The sequence below is a fragment of the Syngnathus scovelli genome, chromosome 4 (assembly GCF_024217435.2).
Source record: "Syngnathus scovelli strain Florida chromosome 4, RoL_Ssco_1.2, whole genome shotgun sequence".
Lineage (NCBI taxonomy): Eukaryota > Metazoa > Chordata > Actinopteri > Syngnathiformes > Syngnathidae > Syngnathus > Syngnathus scovelli.
The window spans coordinates 6060466-6074494 of record NC_090850.1 but is presented as its reverse complement, the minus strand read 5'-3'; the positions used below and the strand labels follow the sequence as shown (position 1 = coordinate 6074494).

General features: G+C 44.3%; 1 long non-coding RNA gene across 3 annotated transcripts; it reads left to right on the top strand.

Moving 5' to 3' along the window:
• The first annotated feature begins 3795 nt into the window (after positions 1-3795).
• On the top strand, positions 3796-11754 carry LOC125967793 (uncharacterized). Of its 3 annotated transcripts, none has more exons than XR_011086696.1 (5): positions 3796-4688; positions 9626-9683; positions 10559-10625; positions 11184-11251; positions 11389-11754. It is a non-coding gene; the product is annotated as an uncharacterized lncRNA (long non-coding RNA). The 3 variants fall into 3 exon arrangements; XR_011086697.1 differs by lacking the exon at positions 3796-4688 and adding an exon at positions 8484-9411; XR_011086695.1 differs by lacking the exon at positions 3796-4688 and having other exon boundaries at positions 8484-9683.
• Positions 11755-14029: the final 2275 nt, after the last annotated feature.

Genomic DNA, 14029 nt, shown 5'->3' with positions numbered 1-14029 from the left:
AGATTCTCTCCACAGGACTGACAAAGTTCGATGACAAGGCAGAGAACTACTGGGCATGGAAAGCCTAATTCTGCAATGACATAGACAATATATTCCTGTCAGTAGCAGAGGAGACAGACCTCCTGATCAAATGGCTTGGCAAAGAGTGACGTCCTCGTGCGTCAGTGAAGTGAAGCGCTGCTGCAGGAACATGGAGTCTCGGATGCAACGCAGCACCCTGATGAGTCGTTCCCAAGCCCCTCCTATGTGGGAGGCATGCAGGGAGTTGAAGATCTAGCTACATTGCTGGTCTTGTAGGTAACGCCTCACGTCTGTGTCATCTTCCAGATTCAGTTCTTTAGGAGCGCCAGGAAAGTTAGTGCCTCTGTCAGACCAAATCTGTGCTGCAGGGACTCTGATGGAGAAAAATCTCTGCAGCGCATTAATGAAAATAGATGCAGTCAGAGTCTCTATCACTTCAATGTGCACAGCGCGCACACAGAGACAGGTGAACATTACTGCCCACCTTTTGCTGTTTGCTTGTGCACCTCTCGTCTGACGGCTAATGGCCTCCCACGGGCCAAACACGTCCTGTAGTGGGTCTGCAGGCATATCTGCCATCAGCTGATGTTCTCTTTTGCCGTGCAGTCTCCTGGAGGTGATACACCGGAACCTCTGATGCACCTCTTTCCACCCACCAGCCACAGTCCAGCGTCCCTGATGGCTCCGTCTGTGAAGTGCCTGTCCTGATGTTGAACCTGCTCATGGTGGTGGCGCACAAGGAAAGTCGTTAGGTGGTGCTGGGCTGGGATAATGAGGGGATTGGTGCGGTTTATCTCAAGGCCGGACTGTGTGATGTGTCTGCCCACTCTGAGAAGTCCACAGCTGAAATGAAATGTTTGCAATGTTGCTCTTTGTAGGAATGTCTGTCTCACTCTGAATGTTGACCTCAAGAGTATATCATTCTTGTTGCATGTTTTTGTTCAGCAATTTCTTTGCTCTTTCTAGGTTTTCTTATATGATTGCTTCCTTACAGTTATGCCACCTTCTGTATGTGCTGTTTTTGTCTGTTTGCCTGAAACAATGTGACATGTGAATCAGAACTGCCACCGCTCTAAGCACAGAAGTCCACTTTGAGAAACGCTCGAAGCGCCGTGTTCCTAAGCTAGACTGTGTGGTTTCAGTGACTAACACTGTGACCTCAAGTCTGAGTTCAGAGTCTGACTCTGGATCAACTAGGTCAGTGTTTCCCAACCTTTTTTGAACGAATCGTTCACTCACGAGCCAACACTAACAGCAACACACACATAAATTGAGTATGTGCCGATGCCACAACATGAAATCTCAAAATTCTCCGATTTGCCACGCATGCACGATTAGCCTTGCGGAAACTGACCTGTGGTTTGGTAATCCTGTTTACAATTCGCTCGGTATTTAATGTTGGACAATTTCCCACGGAACATCTCTCACGTGACACCGGTGTGCCGCGGCACACTGGTTGGGAAACACTGAACTAGGTCATACTGTGACTGGTGATCAGCTGGAGGCTTACCAGACAGGAAGGCAGGTCCAGTCAGCCAATTGGTGTCTCAGTGATGTAGCAGCGACGGATCTGGAGCCGTGGTCTGCTGGGTTGAGCTTTGAGGGGACGTACTTCCACTGTTGGGGTGAAGTTGCTTGTCTTATGCGTTGCATTCTATTGCTTACATCAGGGGTGTCCAAACATTTTGCAAGGAGGGCCAGATTTGATAAAGTAAAGGGCCCCGGGGGCCAATAGTTTTTTGGGACATGTTTTAACTACAAAAATTTCATGCAAATACACATTGTTATAAAACAAATTTCATTGTCCCAATCGTCATTATTTTTTAAATGACAAAATAATCAAATATAAGTGTCACGGTCGGGTGGAGCATGGAGCAGGACGACCAAGTGCAGCTTGGACCAGGGTTTATTGGCGGAACTCAAAATACAGACTCGGTAAACTGACATGACTTAACAAAACAAAATGACTTCCCAACCAAAACATACTTGAAACCGACAGGAACCAAAAGGACATGAAGACGACACGACAGCAACCAGTGATCCGACAGGGAGTGAGGGGCAGACAGGACTTATATACACGACAGGTACCGAAAGGCAGGTGGGAATAATCACACTGATCATGGGCACACAGGAGGGGAGGGGCGAGCACACAGACAGAAACCAAGACAACAGACACATAGTGGAGCAGTTGGGGACGAGACGTGACAATAAGCCACTCAGGCAGATGTGAACAACGCTAAAAACACAAATTCTGCCTTTCATTAATATCTGAAGAGTCAGATAACATTGAACAAATTGTATGAAATACCTTAAATTTACATGAGTTTAAAATTATTTTTGCCTCATGAACATTTTATACAGGAGTTATAAGTAATGCACAGTTGTCTGTTATTATTAAAACAAGTGAATTTTGCTCTTGTCATTTACGATATCTTTCAGAAAGTAATACTGTATTTTTTGGACTATAAGTCGTGGTTTGTTAGTTTGGGTGGGGGGGCGACTTATACTGAGGAGCGACTTATATGTGATTTTTTTCACAAATTTTCCAAATAAAAAAAAGTGAAACCGCGATAAACGAACCGCGATGTGGCAAGGGATTACTGTAATTTGAATTTCAAGTGACGTCAGCAGCGCGGTGCAGCGGTTGTTTACATAAAGGACAAAGACTCGACCACGGGATGACGAAGATGACTACCTCTAAAATAAACATCAGCGTTGGATCAGGGAGGCTATCGAGATCCGCAAGCGGGGCCCGAGAACCATCAACAGGGATGAGGGAGCCTATATGCTCTCTCAAACCTGGAACAGCATTCTGGAGAGGTGAATGGACAGCGGAGGGCGTGGCTCACCTGTCAAATCTGACAGGTGAGCCGCGCCTTCGTCGATCGATCAGCTGATAAAGACGCGTCACCATCACATCTGTGACACTCTGATGAAGGCGGAAGAAACCGCCGAAACATGTCAGGTGAATAACCTAAAACCATTTGTTTGATATAAAAGAAACCTGTGAAGTGATTAAATAAGGAAAAACAAAATGAACTTAGTACAATTATTTATGTTATAGTTATTAGATATTTTTTATTTCATGTAGCAACTTGTATATATTTTTATTGTTACAGTTCAGTAGTTGTTAGGTCGTTGAACTCTTGTTTTGTTAAATAAAGAGCCGTTTACCAAACCCTCGTCTTTCCTTGTACTTTGTTAACTTGATATACTAGATCTGTGGAATAACGACGAGGCTGACGTCAGGGTGCACGCGCGGCGTTGTTGACAAAGGATGAGGAATTTGATCGATGGATTTAATGGTTTGGAGTGACACAGATGGTTTGATATTATTATTGCTTATATAGTTATTTGATATATAATTATATATCGTTATGTGGGCCTGTGGAATATTTTGAAGTGCATGCGCTGTCAGCTTGCGTGCACCCGGCCAGCATTGTTGACATAAAAGACGATAGAATTGATTTGATTTAATTTAATTGGAGTGACACAGATGGTTTTATAAACGTGTTATTTATGTAATAGTTATTTGAACAACTCTGAATGTTACGTCAGGCCCGTTCTCAGCTCTTCGTTTGTGTTTATGTCACGTTAGCATACCTATCGTTTAGCCTGTTGTTGTTCGTTCATGTCTGTTCTTGGTGTTGGATTTTGTCAAATAAATTTCCCTCAAAATGCGACTTATACTCCGGAGCGACTTATATATGTTTTTTTTCACGTTATTGTGCATTTTATGGCTAATGCGACCTATATTCCGGAGCGACTTTTAGTCCGAAAAATATGGTAGTTTGTGTCACGTCTACAGGTTCATAACATCAACAGTATTAATATGGCCACTTCATAATATTTAATATTAAGTAATATTTACTTTGATGCCAGTTCAGCTTGGAGCTGCTTCACTTAATCTGCGCGGTCACTCCCTGTTAGCTTGTCGTACGTGTTAGCATGTTTAGTTTGATAGTGTCTCTTTAGGTTGAAATCCTTAAACAAGGCCACCAACTCTTTTGAAATTAGACAAACACAATTGCCTTGATTTTCAGTGAAGAAGTATTGTAATTCCCATTTCTCCAGAAAGCAACGGTCCTCAATATCAACTTTTCTTGTTTTCTTTGCAGTCGCCATGGCAAAAATGAGCGGAGAGGGGTGGTGCTTCCACCTTTTGGCAATAGGAGGAATTATAGTTTCAAGTTTCATGATTTTTTTATTCAGTTTGACAGTGCAGGCAGGCCATGAATTATACATTATAAGACCGAAGCTGCGGGCCGTATGAAATCTGACAGAGGGCCGGATTTGGCATGCCTAAACATGCCTGCCCTCGGTGCTGTTACACGCCTGCTCACCAGGTAATCAACTGAATCACCCACACCTGCCAGCTGCTCGTTAGGCGTCCTATTTAAACCCTGCGATCCCATCTCTTCCCTCTCAGTCTATATTTTCTCTGTTCATTGTTGATGTAACCTAACACAACTTTGCTGTCTGAATAGGAAGTGACAAGAGTTCATGTGCAGGTCCATGCTACTCACTACAGTCTCAGTTATCTCGACACCAAGGATGGCTGCACAGAGTTCGAGTCTGGGGATTGTAGTATCTTTCAAAGGTGTCAGCTTTGCTTTCCCAAGCACAAATCCAATTTCAGAGTGTCCATCTTCGTCGGTCACCTTCAGGTAGGCAACCGCTGCAATTGCTTTGGTTGACGCATCCGCGAACACACACAACTCTCTCGATTTTGCTGCAGAGGTGGGGAGAGATGTGTAGCAGCGGGGAATCTGTATGTCTTGGAGGCATTGTAGGGAGGACTTCCATCTCTCCCACTTTGCTTGGGGGTGTTCAGGTAATGGTGAGTCCCACACACCATTTCCATGGTTAGCCCTCTCAGCAATGATCTCCCTTGTATGGTGACTGATGAGAGAAAGCCGAGTGGGTCAAAGATACCTTTTATGGTTGAGAACTCTGCATGTGTAGGGCTTGTCGACACTCTGCACTTTAAAGGTGAATGTGTCTGTGACTATGTTTCAGCTGATTCCCAGGCTACGCTGTATGGGAATGTTGTCAGTGGTAAAGTCCAGGTCTTTGATGCTGCTTGCACGGTCCTCAGGGGGGAATTTAGCCATGACATGTGGTTATTTCTGTAACCTGATCGGCGATCTATGTGTAGACCTAATTTAGACGTCTATATTAGGTCTACACATAGACTTAATTTAGATGTCTATTTTAGGTCTATAGAATAAATAGACATTTATTTTAGGTCTACACAAAGACCTAAAATAGACGACAAAATTACATACATCAAATATGAAATATTAAACTTAAAACTATTCTGCAAGTTGAATACTTAATGTACAGAAGATGCAATGCTTTGTTTTAAACACGCATTGATCTGTGTGAAGTGAGTTTTTTTCTATAACCAATATTAAATCCATCCATCCATCCATCCATCCATCCATCCGTCCATCCATCCATCATCCTTCCATCCAGCCAGCCATCATTCCATCCTCCATCCATTTTCTATACCACTTGTCCCAACCATAGAATATGAAATATTAAACCCTAAACCAGCTATAAGTTGTACCAATAATGTACAGAAGTTGTATTGCTTTGTTTTAAACAACCCATGATCCATGGGAGGTGTTGTTGTATTACTTCGTACGAAACGCTAGGGGCAGACACGTGCATAAATTGTGCACCACCGTAAAAAAAAAAACGAGAAGAAGCCACTCTCTGTCCCGTCAGTACGGTGATTTGTTCGTTTAATGAGTGTTCGTCCGACAGTCTTATGTGTTCGTCTCGTCGTGCTATATTGTGCTACAAGTACAGCAGGCAGGTTCTGCTCGACATCGGTAGAAGTGGGTTTTGTGGCGTTCTGGACTTTGAAGCGGCGACATTAAAGGCGCTCGGACTGCTACGTCCTGAAACGTCGCCGACCTCGCCCGCTATTCCTCCCCCGGTTGGGAGCCGTCGGAAACAGTGTGCGAGGAGGCAGAAGAGGGGCAAGCGCGGAGGCATCCGGGCCAGGCTGGCGGCCAACCCAGCTTGCCCGCCGGTGCCTTCCATTCTTCTGGCGAATGTTCGATCGCTGGACAACAAAATGGACTACATTCGCCTGCTGAGGTCTACGGTCGGTGCGGAACTGCTGTGTGCTCGTGTTCACCGAGACCTGGTTGACTGACAACATTCCGGACTCTGCCGTGCGTCTGGGGCGGCTAGTGTGCTATCGGGCGGACCGTGCCATTGTACGAGGGGGAAAGTCGCGAGGAGGTGGAATATGCGTCTACATCCGAGAAGAATGGTGCCGGGACTCTGTGGTGGTATGTAAGCACTGCTCGCCACTTGCGGAGTTTGTGATCATCATGTGCCGTCCTTTTTACCTGCCGAGGGAATTTACCGCGATTCTGCTAGTCGCGGTGTACATCCCGCCTTCCAACATCGAAGGCGACAGGATCGCGGTGCTTGGTGAACTGTACCAGGCTGTCAGTGAACAACAGACAGCGCACCCTGACGGTTTCACCATCTTCGCTGGAGACTTTAATCATGTCAACCTGAAGTCTGTTTTCCCGAGGCTTCACCAGCATGTTACTTTTCCAACACGTGGAGACAGCTTCCTGGACCTAGTCTACTCTGCGCATAAGAGAGCTTTCAAAGCCACCCCCCTCCCCCATCTTGGGCTTTCTGACCATCTCACCGTTTTGCTTTTGCCCGCATACAGGCAATTGGTAAAGGCATCCAGGCCGGTTCGGAGGCGGGTTCGGGTGTGGCCTGAGGGTGCCTCCGATGCACTTCGACACCACTGACTGGGACTTGTTTAAGCAGGCGGCCACCTACAACGATCGGACGGACATAGAGGAGTATACTGAATCTGTTTCCTCTTACATCGCGAAGTGTATCGATGATGTGACTCGCTCAAAATCCGTCGTCACTCGCGCAAACTGGAAGCCGTGGCTGACAGGGGCTGTCCTCAGACTGCTGAGGGCCAAGGACAAGGCTTTCAGAGCGGGGGATGAGGCTGGCTTGAGGACAGCGAGGGCCGAACTGTCCCGGGGCATCAAAGAAGCGAAAAAGGCGTTCTCGTGCAAGGTCTCCACCCACTTCAAGGACAGCAAGAACACACGGAGCCTTTGGCAGGGCATTCAGACCATCACAGACTACAAGCCCGCGCCGAGGAGCTGTGAGGGCGACGTCCGTCTGCTGAACGATCTTAACCGCTTCTTTGCTCGCTTCGACGCCCAGAACAGCACTTGCCCGCTGAAGACCACTCCCCCCCCACACGAGCAGCCCCTGCGCCTCTCTGCCGACGGAGTGAGGAGGGCGCTTGCCGTTATTGACACCCGTAAGGCAGCGGGCCCTGACAACATCCCGGGTCGAGCGCTGAAGGACTGCGCTGGGGAGCTGTCGGGTGTCTTCACGGACATCTTTAACGTTTCCCTGCAGCAGGCCATCGTCCCCTCGTGTTTCAAGGCTGCCACCATCGTTCCTGTGCCGAAGAAACCTGCACCGTCCTGCTTCAATGACTACCGCCCCGTGGCACTGACGCCCATCATCATGAAGTGCTTTGAGCGGCTTGTCATGGAGCACATCAAATCCGTTCTTCCCCCCACCTTTGACCCTTTCCAGTTTGCGTACCGTGCCAAACGGTCCTCTGAGGATGCCATCTGCTCTGCCCTCCACTCGGCCCTCACCCACCTGGAGAGAAAGGACTCATATGTGAGATTGCTGTTTGTGGACTTCAGCTCTGCCTTCAACACCATTGTGCCGCAGTGACTCATCTGCAAACTCGACGAGCTGGGCCTCAGTACCTCCCTCTGCAACTGGCTACTGGACTTCCTCTGTCAGAGGCCTCAGGTGGTGTGTGTTGGCGACAAAATCTCCGCCAGCATCACGCTGAGCACGGGGGCCCCCCAGGGCTGCGTGCTCAGTCCATTGCTCTTCACCCTACTGACGCATGACTGCACTGCGACCTACAGCGACAACCGCATAGTGAAGTTTGCTGACGACACGACTCTGGTGGGTCTCATCACGAAGGGCGACGAGACTCGGTACAGGTCGGAAGTTGACCTTCTGACCACGTGGTGCAGGGACAACAACCTCCTGCTGAACGTAAACAAGACCAAGGAAATCATTGTTGACTTCCGGAAGGGTCACACAAAACACCTGCCGCTGATCATCGACGGTGCTGTGGTGGAGAGGGTGAGCTGCACCAAGTTCCTGGGGGTGCAGATCAGTGAGGACCTCTCCTGGTCCGCAAACACCTCATCACTGGCAAAGAAAGCTCAGTGCCGCCTGTACTTCCTGCGGAAGCTCAGGCGTGCATGTGCTCCTCAGGCAGTCCTGTCTACATTCTACCGTGGCATCACTGAGAGCGTCCTCACCAGTTGCATTGCTGTCTGGGGTGGTAGCTGCACTGAACAGAACTTGAAGGCCCTGCAGCGCATAGTGAATACGGCTGGTAAGATTATTGGTGCTTCACTCCCCTCCCTGAAGGACATTTACACCTCTCATCTCGCCCGCAAGGCAACCATGATTGCGAGTGATGCGAGTCACCCGGCTCACTCTTTGTTTGACCTTCTGCCCTCTGGGAAGTGGTACAGGAGCCTGTGCTCCCGCACCACCAGACTCGCCAACAGCTTCTTTCTCCAGGCTGTTAGGACCCTGAACTCGCTGCCCCCTTCTGCGTAGCGTGCGGCGCTGTTGCGCTATTTTCTGGAATGTCTGCTGTACGCTCACTTGCTCCTTTTTTGCTCCTCTTCTTTATTTATTTGATGTGTTATTTATTCATTATTTATTCAGCACGCTGTTGTTTACTTGTTTACTTGATTGTCTATTGTGGTCCATGTCTTGTCACCGTGGGATAGCGAGGAACGAAATTTCAGTTTCTTTGTGTGTCTTTGGCATGTGGAGAAATTGACAATAAAGCTGACTTTGACTTTGAAGTAGTGGGTACTTTTCTTCGAGTTTCATCAAATTGGAAACAGTCGACGCAGCTAAAGAAAAAGAACAAAACAACTTACTTTTCTACAAAACAAAAAAGGGCTGCTTTGAGGTACGTAATAATTTTGAACAGAGCATGCTCTGTATGTTTCAAGAATGTTTTTGCAAGTGGTTTGTTTGTATGTGTTTGTTGGGGGGTGGTTTGGTCAAGTTAACATCCTTTACTTTTTAAATGTGGTTAAAACTTATTCATCTTAGTTTTTAATGCAAGGCATTTTATGTTGCTTGAAACGTATGAAGTGACCCATATAAACTACTTTTGTGAGTAGTTGGAGTGAGCGTGTTGTTTGGGGTTATTCGCAAATTTGAGATTTTCTGATGGCATGGCAAAGATGTAATTTCCCTTTTTTACCCATGTAGTGATTTGTGGCTCCAGATTTAGCTCAAGGAGTGGCATGTAAAAAGGTAGGCCTTCATCATATGATGTCATTAAAATGGCCAGTAAAAAAATCTTGAATCTTGAATGTGCACCTAACTTTGTTTTGCACTCAAGAGGGCTTGGAACTGCAAGGCAAATCACTTCAAAAGTTAAAATTGTGCTGTGTTATGTGATTAACAGCGGTTAATGGCTGATTTGTCAAATCAGACATGTTCTTTATTCCCTTTCCCTCTTTTTCAGACTCCAAGCCTGGAGAAAAGAGGAGCATCTGTATTAAAAACTGACCGGACTCCACAAGGTACAGATTGATTTTTGACTTATTCTTGATTGTGGAAGTAATCACAACTGCCTTGTGTTATCTTTGGAAATTAATCTGTTATTGGTGGTTTGAATATACTTATGTATGCTTTAGCTACTGTCGAGCATATGCAAAAAGTATGTCGGAATTGCAATCTTCAATATGGAACTTGCATTCATGACGTCATTACCTTGACTTTCAAATGTCAAAGTGCAAAATAAAACCCAGGGTTACCATGTACATTTTCATCATTTGGACAACAACTTGTAGAACAAGCAATTTTATCAGTACTATTTTAAAATAAATACAACAGCCAAATTAAATTGCACCACATTCAAAGACTCACTAGGAAGTGAGTGTGAAACGCCCATCACAGGGAAAAGAGTTTTATTTGTAGACATTAGTCATTCAAGAGGTCATAGTTGCAGTAATTTAAGTGAGTATTTTATTTCTATTTCTCTTCATTCTCAGAGTATCTGAAGGTCATCATGGAGCCCTTTCTGGCAATCCATGGGCTGAGGAGCCTCAACTCTCATTCATAATTTGACGCGGAGAGTGCTCTGTTGCCCATGATTTAGCTGGAGACCTTTGACTTGATAATCAAGGAAATAAATGACAAACAGGATGCAAGAATGAATGACAGAATGATTAAGCTTGGAATTGGTTAGTCAAAATTTTGGATGTTGTGATCCCCCCTTCACACTTGATAGCTTATAAATGGAACCTGTAGGGTTCCATTTGGTTTAATTGGTGTACTGTCAAAGTTACTGACTTTATTTTTTTGCTTGATTTACAAGAAAAAAAGTCCTCAATTCAATTTTGTCTACTTTTAATTCCATTCTTCTGAGACACTGTTCATAATGCCTTGTATACAGATTGCAAAGCAGTCTTGTGTTGGAGGGGCTGATTTGAAGACCTGTATGTTTCCAAAACCATGGACAGGTATTATTAGTTTGACATCTGTACTGTGGATTAGAAAAGACAACAGTAAATGTTAGAGTGGTGCTCACTATAACTTATTTTTGCAAAAACCACACGGGAGACAGTATGCCCTTTTTAAGCACTTGCAAGTGGAGAGTCATTCGTCGCTGTGCGTACAGCGATGATCGAATGAGGTCTGACTTTGGATTCTTGCAAGAGAGTATTTATTGAGAGAAAGCAGGGTGGGGGTGACATTGGACATGTTTAGTGGTCACCTCAGCAACTGGTTAATCAGTGCGGAGGGTCCCAGCTCATTGTTTTACAAGGTCGTGGAAACAGAAACTAGTGGAGCATTTTAGATGACTAACTAAGCAAGAATGTTTCCACACCATTCGGAAAGTTTCAACAACTGAATGGTTAAACTTTTCAGAGTCAAGGAAAGGTAAAAGGTTTAAGCAAAGTTAATTCTAGTCTACATTCCAACATAATCATACGATCAAGATAATCTGTAAACCCTAACAGTGAAGGCTTACAATGCGGTTGCTGCTCTCAATGTTGACATTTTTTTTTCTGTTGTAGGTTTTACACAAATGACAATATGCGTGGTGGTGAAACTTGTGCAAAGAGGGCGCACAAGAAGACAAATGGTAAATAAAAAAAACTTGTCTGCTCGTTCCTGTCCGATTGCTTTATGTTCGAAATGTGCGACTGACATGACATACATCAAGGAAAAACTATTTTGCAGGTAGGGTTTTTTTTTCCCATGTTCATATTTCTTTTACAGAGTAATCCCAAAGTCTACAATGGGTGGTGCCTGATGTCCATCAAGTTTATCTTTGTAGAAGCTGTTGGTGACACGCACAGAGGCCACGGATGATGAAACAAGGACTGCAATGGCTTTAAAATTGAAACAGGCTCCAGCGCTGAGGAGCAAAGGGGGCTATCAAAAGCCCACAAGAGTGATGTTTATATTGTTTTCTCCTTGTGTTTCGTCGAGCTGGTTCTTTTATCTGATACGTCCTACATAGAATATGTATATATTTATATTGTAATTTAGTAGTTTTAGCCCCCATTTTTAATATTGTATGTGTATTTTTACATTTTTAAACATGATTTAAAAATAAAATTTGTATTTGTGATAGTTGGATAATGTTTGGAAAATGGTTTTATTTAGATTCAACTATCGTTTTGGTTAATTTTAACATCAAAAGGTGTATTTATATCTGCAGCTAACAAGTATAACTGTTACTGAAACCTATTTTATATTAAAAAAAATAAATGTTCACACCCTAGACCAGACATGGGCAAACTACGGCCCGCAGGCCACATCTGGCCCAAGGGGCCGTTTAATCCAGCCTGCCAAACTTGAATAAATTGTATTAAACTTTTTTTGGGGTCATTTTCCCTGCAATTACTATGTTTCCCCAAGAGATGGGGAAGCGCCCACCCATGCATTTACTCCCGAAAGCCGTGTCAGAAAGCTCAGTGCACACTCACAAGTGTGTGTACGTACTAAGTAGTATGGACCCGGCGCACTCTGCGCTCTATTTCCATCAGTGCCGAATTTCGAGTGTGGGCTGTGACGTCAGCATTCTCGTAATTCGCGCGCTAAGCCTTCAGATACAGTTTTACGCTAATGCCACCCACAAACCTTCCTCCGGAATCCTTCCATTAAAATGAGTGGCCCGAGGAAAAGAAAGGTGGACACTGAGTGCCGAATGTTTAAAAAAAGAGTAGACAATTTGGCTCAACCTACGTGTGTGAGTCGACGTTCAGCCACATGAACGTCAACAAAGCCCGTCCCAGATCTAGGTTAATGGACCGACACCTCGGCTCTATCGTAAGAATTACCACAACAAATTTTACTGCAGACCATGACGAACTTGCAAAAAAAGGAGGCCAACAATACTCTTGATTTCTTTATTACTTTATTTAGATGTATTCTTTCACCGATTCTTCAAGATGATGTATTTGGTCAGAATGTTTGCTGTTTGATGTGATTTCGCCTCATTAGATAAACATATTTCATAAATCTGACCTGCAGGCGCTGAAGTGTTGAGAACTATTATTCATAATAACAGTGTCGTGTATATAATGAGAATCACTGATAGTTTGGTGAAATATTTTTTTAATGCTGTTATTAAATGCATTTGTTTTCAAAAAAACTGTTTTGAATATCCATGCTTTGTTACCTACTAAAAGTACAAACCTTTTATGCAATGACCTTTACATGTCATTTCTATTACTTCACACAAACACTACATCCATCTGCTCCTGGTCCGGCCCCCCGGTCTAAATTTAGAACTAAATTTGGCCCGCCAGTCAAAAAGTTTGTCCATCCCTGCCCTAGACTATCACTAATCAAATGCATTTTCACAACATTCTGGAACTACAGTGTACCTTACAGTGTAGTTACTACACAAAGGTAAGGACCACAGGTTAAATGTATTGAAGAGAACCCCAATGTTGAATAGCCGTCTAGATGTTCAAATGATCCCTAGCTATTGGCGCGATTGGTGCCTCATTGCGCTAATAACTATTAGCCATCATTCGAACGTTTACTCAATAAACGTCTAAAAAACTTTCAAATATAGCCGTCTAATAGCGGTCTAATAAACATCTATCCCGTAGACATCTAAAAAACTTTCACATATAGACGTCTAATAGACGTCTAATAGACGTCTATGCCGTAGCCGTCTATGCTATAGACGTCTACGGCATAAACGTCTATATTTATTACACTTTTAGAGCATTTTTAGACGTGTTTTAGCCGAGACATCTGGGTAGCATATAGACGTCTAATAAACGTCTATTAGACGTAAAAAATGCTCGCAGGGACTTAAGCTATTTGAAGAGGTCACTTGAGAGGTGAGGTCTCTGCCGACCAGTCAGTAAGTTTCCAAAATCATTATTTTGGTGTATTTTCTTCAACGTTCTGCAGGACAACAAATAAATAACCCTTTGGCCCCACATCTACTTGCAATTGTTTTCAAACCATTAAACACAACTACTGGTATTGCCCACGGCGAGCTTGAGTAGACTTCATTACAAATGTGGCAGATGAAACAAAAACAGAATCATCAGGCTGAAATGAACTATATGTACAATTGATAATTAGCTAAGAGGACAAACAATAGCTTTGAATAATAGCCGTCTAATAGACGTCTATCCCGTAGACATCTAAAAAACTTTCACATATATACGTCTAATAGACGTCTAATAGACGTCTATTCCGTTCTATTAGACGTCTTTGCTATAGACGTCTACGGCATAGACGTCTATATTTATTACATTTTTAGAGCATTTTTAGACGTGTTTTAGCCGAGATGTCTAGGTAGCATATAGACGTCTAATAAACGTCTATTAGACGTAAAAAAATGCTCGCAGGGATTTAAGCTATTTGAAGAGGTCACTTGAGAGGTCTC